Source organism: Misgurnus anguillicaudatus, chromosome 15, assembly GCF_027580225.2.
Source record: "Misgurnus anguillicaudatus chromosome 15, ASM2758022v2, whole genome shotgun sequence".
Lineage (NCBI taxonomy): Eukaryota > Metazoa > Chordata > Actinopteri > Cypriniformes > Cobitidae > Misgurnus > Misgurnus anguillicaudatus.
The window spans coordinates 28664377-28673660 of record NC_073351.2 but is presented as its reverse complement, the minus strand read 5'-3'; the positions used below and the strand labels follow the sequence as shown (position 1 = coordinate 28673660).

Below are 9284 nucleotides of genomic sequence, written 5' to 3'. Positions count from 1 at the left end.
AGTGTGCGTTCATATCTGTCGTTTTAAAATAAACGTAATAAATGTAATTCTGTCCGCTGTTGCAAAATAAAGATTTATTTTAGATTTAGGGGTTTCTTGAACCAAGTCTCTCTGATTAAAACATGTGAATGCGCGCACCAACGGTGACAGAGAACTTACGCTGATGCGCACTTATATCTGACCTTAATAAACTTTTAAATGTTTTAAGACGTTTTCATCCCATCTTCAGGGTTTGTTTTTAGTAATGTCTACTTAAAACCATGTGTGAATATGTGTATATTATACAACGAATCTTATCACGTATGCTCTGACAAAATAAAGCATTATTTTAGATTTTAGGTGGTGCGGACACATATTTATGGCAAATACTGTTGAATATAAACGTTCGTTTTGTCAAAAGTTTCTTTAAAGTCAATAAGTAATCAAACATTTTAGATGTATCTGGTTAAACTTAAATCTGATATTTTCTATCGATCTATTTCTTTAGTTTTCTGATCAGTCAACGTTCACAAGCTGCTCTCATGACCGTGTGTGTGTGTGTGTGTGCGTGTGAGATAATTCACAGCAGGGGCGGATTGTAAACTAGTTAGAGACTTTTAAAACCGTGATGGTAAAATGTAATACGGTCCACTCTGAAGAAAAGTAAAGTTTTATTTTAGATTTAGGGAATTCTTGAACCAAGTCTCTGATTAAAACTTTTGAGTGTAACATCACAAATATTTAATATATTCCGTATAGTTTAACCATTCCCTTATGCCATAACCTTAGGCGCCGTCAATACTTCTTTCTTTAGACTAAAGGAAATTTATTTTAACCTTAATAAAAGTTTATTCGCATCACAAAGTCCGTGAGTCTTTTCTAAAGGTCGATCACCGGCGGTGACAGAGAACGCGTCGGATGTACGTTCATATCTACCGTTTTAAAATAAACTTAATAAATATAATTCTGTCCGCTCTGACAAAATAAGGTTTTATTTTAGATTTAGCCATTTCTTTAACCAAGTCTCTGATTAAAACAAGTTACTTTTGCTTGGGGCAATAGGCACATGCACACACATATCTGTGGTATTAAAAATAAGATTTTTAAAGTTTAAGAAATTTAAACATTTGAAAAAAATCAAACATTTTAGAGGTGTCTGAGTAAACTTATAGGACGGGTCGCCAATACTATTTTCTTTAGACTAAAGGGTATTTATTTTAACCTAAATAAAAGTTTATTTGCATCACGAACGCCGTGAAACTGTTCATGCACCGCAATCTATTGTTCACGCGCATTAAAGGTCGATCACCGGTGATGACCAGAGAACGAACCGGGTGTGTGTTCATATAAACTTAATAAATGTAATTCTGTCCGCTCTGGCAAAATAAAAGTTTATTTTAGATTTAGCCATTTCTTTAACCAAGTCTCTGATTAAAACAAGTTACTTTTGCTTGGGGCAATAGGCACACACACACACACACACACACACACACACACACACACACACACACACACACACACACACACACACGCACACACACACATACACATCTTACCGTTCTCGTTATTTCCGACACCCTGTGATGTACTGGGTATACTGGCCACAAGGTTAGACAAATTCGCTACAATGGTAAAATCAATTTTTTAGTATTTTTGAAAGCAGACGTTGTGTTGGAATGAAAAAATTTAAAACACAAATACACACCCAGTGTGCGACGATCTGCAACGCCCCACACCGCCTTTCGTGGAGATGATCTGTTGTTATGCGCTGTGAAAATAGTTGTGTTGCTCGTAAGACATGGCTTAGCCAATACACACACACACACACACACGCGCACACGCACAACTTACAGTTTTCATCATTAACCATGGGGGTCCTCAATCCTGGAGGAAATAGTGAGTGTTGTAGATTAATTTTATGCGTAAGTATCATTTAAAATTATAAGTAGAAAACGTTAAAACATACCTGATGACCTATTCAAGTCGCAAATTTCAACTACAACATCTGCGTAGATGGGGTCGTTCAGGGCACCTAAAACAATATCAAATGATATGATATCTGCGCCTATGTGGTAATTTTGTAATAGAAAACATATTTAAAGATCAAAAACAGTCTGTTAAACATACTCACCGCTAAGGTATGACGCCATTTCTTTTCTAGACTTTTTAACGTAAACTTTCTTGCTCCGAGGTCCAGATACAAGTTTTCACGTGTGTTAAAATATACAGTGTTTGGGTCTTGCTTTATAAGAGTTTGGTAAATAGGTGTGTCTGTTAAAGACATGAGATCTGTTTTGTGTCAACTGTCATCAGTTTGTATGGATGTTTGATTCCTGATTATCTATAAAGAAACTTTTGATGTTACAGACGTATCTTAAGAGAGCGTATAAAATACGCATGGATGCTTCTATTGCTTTAGAGACGCACATAAAAAAACGCGTGGGGTAATTCACCTCAAAGCATGTCTCTGGATGGGTTCTAACTAGAAATAAAGTGATTGAACCACCTGTCAGAGCATCAGAGAGGCGTGAGTCATAAATTATTTTAGCCATTAGGGACAACATAGATAAACAATTGTTTTCACATCATCCCCCCAAGTGTGTCGGATAGTTGTGAACTGCGACACATACACACGTGTCCCACACCCTCATACAGATACTATCATAAGAACAAACCCCTGAAACCTTGTGCCTGTTTTAGAGGTCTTCGGAAGCAAAATAGTTTCTTTATTCAGAACACGGCTCAGTTGATATCTGATCAGCCGATATAAAAAATGTGGCCTACTCCTACAAACCTAAAACGCATGATTGTTCATGTACATGTTTTAATCGCTATGTACCACCGTTACGTCTAAAATGATCCTTATTTTTGTTAACGTGGACTGCATTACATTATTGTATACACATATACATACTAGGTTGTCGGGTTCCTTAATGAACACAACCAGAATATGGGCTGAGAATGTCTTAAACTTTAAAAATGAAATGCGGTCAGAATTACATTGATCGTAAATAGATATATAAACACATGGTTGCGGGGTGACCTTAATGATTTTAAACCATAAGAGGGTCTGAAATGTCTTAAACTTTTAAAAGGTTGTTAGCGATAGATATAAGAGCGCATCAGCGTACGTCCTCTGGCTACGTTGTTGTACGTATTCGCATGTTTTAATCAGAGACTTGTTTAAAGAAACCCCTTAATCTAAAATAAAACCTTATTTTGTCAGAGCGGACAGAATTATATTTATTAAGTTTATTTTAAAACGGTAGATATGAACGTACATCCGACGCGTTCTCTGTCACCGCCGGTGATCGACCTTTAGAAAAGACTCACGGACTTTGTGATGCGAATAAACTTTTATTAAGGTTAAAATAAATTTCCTTTAGTCTAAAGAAAGAAGTATTGACGGCGCCTAAGGTTATGGCATAAGGGAATGGTTAAACTATACGGAATATATTAAATATTTGTGATGTTACACTCAAAAGTTTTAATCAGAGACTTGGTTCAAGAATTCCCTAAATCTAAAATAAAACTTTACTTTTCTTCAGAGTGGACCGTATTACATTTTACCATCACGGTTTTAAAAGTCTCTAACTAGTTTACAATCCGCCCCTGCTGTGAATTATCTCACACGCACACACACACACACACACGGTCATGAGAGCAGCTTGTGAACGTTGACTGATCAGAAAACTAAAGAAATAGATCGATAGAAAATATCAGATTTAAGTTTAACCAGATACATCTAAAATGTTTCATTACTTATAGACTTTAAAGAAACTTTTGACAAAACGAACGTTTATATTCAACAGTATTTGCCATAAATATGTGTCCGCACCACCTAAAATCTAAAATAATGCTTTATTTTGTCAGAGCATACGTGATAAGATTCGTTGTATAATATACACATATTCACACATGGTTTTAAGTAGACATTACTAAAAACAAACCCTGAAGATGGGATGAAAACGTCTTAAAACATTTAAAAGTTTATTAAGGTCAGATATAAGTGCGCATCAGCGTAAGTTCTCTGTCACCGTTGGTGCGCGCATTCACATGTTTTAATCAGAGAGACTTGGTTCAAGAAACCCCTAAATCTAAAATAAATCTTTATTTTGCAACAGCGGACAGAATTACATTTATTACGTTTATTTTAAAACGACAGATATGAACGCACACTCGGCTCGTTCTCTATCACCACCGGTGATCGAGCTTTAATACGCCTGAACATAGTGAGCAGGGGTCGTGAAAAGACTCACGGTTAAATTTTTATTTAGTTTATAATAAACAGGTTTTCGTCTAAAGAACCACACAGGTCCGCTGAACACCGACACCGCTGTGAGACACGCAGTGGGGGTCGAGAAGCGCGCCCGGGAGAGGAGCGCACACAGGACGGAGAAACTCCGGTCATAAAACCTGCCAGAAACTGGACAGTCTAAAACAATAAACTTATTTTTGACAGCAATAAACATGACAGCATAGGCTTGACATAAAACACACACACAGGAAAACAACGAGCTGATTGACACATCGTAAAACACGCACAGGATACTCGCTGTCTAAAGCCCTTGATATACGATTCTCAAACCTAGACAGATTGTACAGCTTTTGATTGATAGTCCCGCCCCCTGTCAAAGGGGTCATAAATCAATCAAATTTTGACATATGCAGGCCCGTTACAACTACTCCCCGGGTTGTTGAAAGTTTCTCACTCACAGCTATGACCCGTCAAAGTTTGTCTCCATGTTAAGTAAATGGGAGTTTTGGGGTGTTTGAGCGCCCCGTTTAGGAATTCGGAAGGTCCCATCAGTTAGAAAAGATATAGCACACTAAGTCAGACCAGTCTTAAGGTCCGTTGAAAATTTGGTGCATGTAGCTTGAAAGCTCTAGGACGAGTTAGTGTCAGAAATTTTGGGGTGCTAAGAAGAATAATAATAAGAAACTAGATAGGTACATTTCCTGAAGAAAATGTGAGTGGTGCTTGCCGTGGCAAAATTCTGGGGAACATATATGATTATACTCCAAGCCAAAAGTAAAACGATCCAACTCCCGTGTCTCTACGATGTTCTGATGCGAAGATATTAGGCTTTGTTTACTCTGTTGCTAGGGTACTGTATTTGGTTGCTAGGGAAAAAATGGCATCCCATAGTGATTACACTCTGAGTCACGAGTCAAACGGTCCAACCCTCGTGTCTCTACGATGTTCTGATGCTGAGATATGAGGCTTTGTTTACTCTGTTGCTAGGGTACTGTATTTGGTTGCTAGGGAAAAAATTGGCATCCCATAGTGATTACATTCTGAGTCACGAGTCAAACGGTCCAACCCCCGTGTCTCTACGATGTTCTGATGCGGAGATATAAGGCTTTGTTTACTCTGTTGCTAGGGTACTGTATTTGGTTGCTAGGGAAAAAAATGGCATCCACTAGTGATTACCCGCCGAGTCAGGAGTCAAACGGTCCAAACCCTGTGTCTCTACGATGTTCTGATGCAGAGATATAAGGCTTTGTTTACTCTGTTGCTAGGGTACTGTATTTGGTTGCTAGGGAAAAAATTGACATCCCATAATGATTACACTCTGAGTCACGAGTCAAACGGTCCAACCCCCGTGTCTCTACGATGTTCTGATGCGGAGATATAAGGCTTTGTTTACTCTGTTGCTAGGGTACTGTATTTGGTTGCTAGGGAAAAAATTGGCATCCCATAATGATTACACTCCGAGTCACGAGTCAAACGGTCCAACCCCCGTGTCTCTACGATGTTCTGATGCAGAGATATAAGGCTTTGTTTACTCTGTTGCTAGGGTACTGTATTTGGTTGCTAGGGAAAAAATTGGCATCCCATAATGATTACACTCTGAGTCATGAGTCAAACGGTCCAACCCCCGTGTCTCTACGATGTTCATATGCCGAGATATAACTGTTTGAATTTTGTGTTGCTAGGGTGCTCAAAAGTGGTTGCTAGGGGCGTGGCTTATACCTATGTAAGTATCCTGAGAGACTGATTGGATGCCTGAGTAAAATGAGTCCACCCCCATGTCTCTATGACACTGTGGTGCAAAGATTTCCATCTGGGCATTTTATAATGGCAGTCTATGGGAGATGTTGCTAGGGTGCCCAAAATTGTTGCTAGGGGCGTGGCTTAATAGCTCTGGGATGATCCTGAGAGACTGATTGGATGCCCGAGTAAAATGAGCCCACCCACTTATCTCTACGACACTGTAAAGCAAAGATATCCATCTGGAACTGTTTTGTTCCCTTATATGGGCATGTTTCCTGCCCCATTATAAGTCAATGGGAATTTTCGGGTGCCTCTTACACCCCAGGGGTACAACTTACACCCCAATGTGATGTATGTTCTTACAGAGTCTACCACCCTCTTCAAATGTTATAACCCACATGTTTCTACAAAATCCTCGAGCGGAGCTATGACCCGTCAAAGTTGGGCGCAATGTTAAGTCAATGGGATTTTTCGGGTGGTTTTTCGCCCCCCTTTCGGAAATCCTGCACCCGATCGCTTATAAAAGTCATAGCAGACGTGTCCTCAACAAGCCGGTCGTTTTGAGCCCTGTTTCATTGGTCTACGACAAACCGTGCGGGACGAGTTACGCGCCGAAAAAGTGTCCAGATATAAGAATAAATAAAGATATAAATAATAAGTATGAGCAATAGTAATAGTGATGCCTTGCATAAATGCAAGCACCACTAAATATAAGTTTAAAAGCAATAACAGTATGTTGGCTTTTTCAAAGCCAACATAATAATAAGTTTAAAAGCAATAACAGTATGTTGGCTTTTTCAAAGCCAACATAATAATAATAATAAGTTTAAAAGCAATAACAGTATGTTGGCTTTGTCAAGCCAACATAATAAGTATGACGAATAATAATAGTGATGCTTTGCATAAATGCAAGCACCACTAATAATATCCCTGAGCAATAGTAATAGTGATGCCTTGCATAAATGCAAGCACCACTAATAATAAGTTTAAATACAATATCAGTATGTTGGCTTTGTCAAGCCAACATAATAAATCAGAAAAATAGTATAAACCAATACATAAATTGACATTCTAATGCAAGCACCAAATATAACCCTAAACCGAAGCGACAATGGTTCAAAAATAGGAAAAAGCAGTTGAGTAACCAATACATGATAATCACACGAAAACAAGAATTAGTTATACAATCACGAAAAAACGCGAAAATTCGTATAAAATACGTGACTATATCACAAAACTTTGTTACATCACATTAAATATCCAGCCTGATCTCACAAGAATTTGTACATATTTTACAAGTTGGCTAATTCGTTTCAATTCATACAAAGTTAATCGTGCAAAATCCTATGATTCTCATGAAAAAACAACAACAAAAACCAAACCCCTAACCCCAACGTCACAGGGGCAAGGCAAATCGTACCAAAACAACTTACGAATGTGGTCGTATAAATTAATACGAATTAGCCAACTCGTAAAATATGTACGAATTCTCGTGAGATACAGCATCATATTTCGCAAGGAAATACTGTATGTCATATTACAGGATACAAAGTAAACATTGTGTTATTTTTAAGTGGTCAAAGCCTGATAAAAGCTGTGTTTGGACTGCTTTGTAGGTAGCCAGTGAGTGCAGAATATGACTATTTTTGTCTTGTTATATGCCCTATCTTTGTTCTCCTTTCTTCTGCCTATTTTCTATAGGAACAGAGCGTTATACAGGCAGTGCCAGCTGACCTCAGTCAGTTCATCTACCTTACAATTAGGTCTTTTTTATATACTGTATATCCTGAGTCTGTTTGCTTTTCTCTGCCCTAAAGTTCTTTCAGAGAAAATGAGGACGGGAAAAAGTTTGTCAGTTCATTTATCTAAAAATGCGCAGAGACTGTATCTAGGCTTGAGAACAGGATATGATGTCTGCATGTGCATGGATACTGAAGGGTAATGCTTGGGCTGCATGGGGGTCTCTGGCCCATATCCTTACCTCATCATTAGGTTATACTGCATGAGGGATCCTGGCAAATGAAGCTTAGACCATTTTAAAGGGACAGGTTACCCAAAAATGAGAATTTAACATTTGCCATTTCAAATGCATATGACTTTCATTTTTCTGTTGAACACAAATGGAGATGTTCAGCAGAATAGGCATCATGTACAGAAAAATAAGCAGTGTTAGATTTTTCGATCTGGAATCTGGAATAAAAACGATGGATGTCCACGACCACCTTAAATACATTATGCAAGAATAGAAACAAATCACATTAAGTGTGGAATTGGTTCAGACAGCAATGTTATTATGCGCTTGCACTTTGCCACAAAAATTTAAAGCAATCTGATCGAGCGTACACTGGGTATCATAGCTAAGTGTCTGTCAAAATAAAGTGGGGGATAATATCGTACGAAAATTTATTTATACCAGGAACAATAAGGCTTCTGACAGTTTTAACGTTTATCAGTGCTGACTGGGAGAATAAAAGTGGGTGATCTGTAAAGTGATAAATGAGAGGTTAATGTGAATGTTTTCCATTAACTAGATTAATAAAAGAGTTGATTGAAAGAGACTGAAATTAAATAACATTCAGTTCCTTGTGGTAGCACATCTTGATGAAATGAAATCCAGAGACACACTGGGAAAATTTTTTAAATAAAATTGTTTGCTCACAAATTCCTTTTTGTAGGAGAAACATTCAGAAAGTTCCCAAATGTGAAGCATCTCACCACAGATCCAAAGTATCTATATCTAATTTCTTTTGAGATTAGTTCCACTTTTAATTACAGTAATAAAATATTGAAAAGATGTAGAAATGACTGTGGGGCTGAGTGGAAATACATTTCCTCATATCCATGAGCATTAAAAGGCATCTCCTGAACAGTGTTGGGTGTAACTAGTTACTAAGTAATTTCCATTGTAAAGTAAATTAAGGGATTACTTTTTCCTGTAATTTAATTACACACTGTAAAAAAATCAGTAGAAATTGCAGCTGGGTTGCGGTAACTTACCGTATATTTAAATTTATGTTATTTACAGGCAAGGTTTTGTTCAAAGTTAAATGAACATTTAACATTTACAAGTCCTTGTCTTTACAGAGTAAAACTAAAAAAACAGCATCAAGCAAAACGTTCTGGGAAACCGAATCTGAAGCAAAAAACAGAAAAAGGTTGATGGTGATTTCTGGTTCCCAGAATGCTTTGCATGAGGCTGTTATCGTATAGTTTTATTCTGTAAAGATAAAGACTTGTTATTATTTAAAATGTATTTAACTTTGAACAAACTCTTGCCAGTACACAACATAAATGTAAATCTACGGTA

The 9284-nt window shown here is 37.5% G+C and overlaps 1 long non-coding RNA gene across 1 annotated transcript; it reads right to left on the bottom strand.

Moving 5' to 3' along the window:
- Positions 1–1464: 1464 nt before the first annotated feature.
- On the bottom strand, positions 1465–3709 carry LOC141349790 (uncharacterized). The gene is made up of 4 exons (XR_012357823.1): positions 1946–3709; positions 1831–1863; positions 1685–1747; positions 1465–1601 (listed from the first exon to the last, which is right to left on the bottom strand). It is a non-coding gene; the product is annotated as an uncharacterized lncRNA (long non-coding RNA).
- Between the last annotated feature and the right edge of the window lie 5575 nt (positions 3710–9284).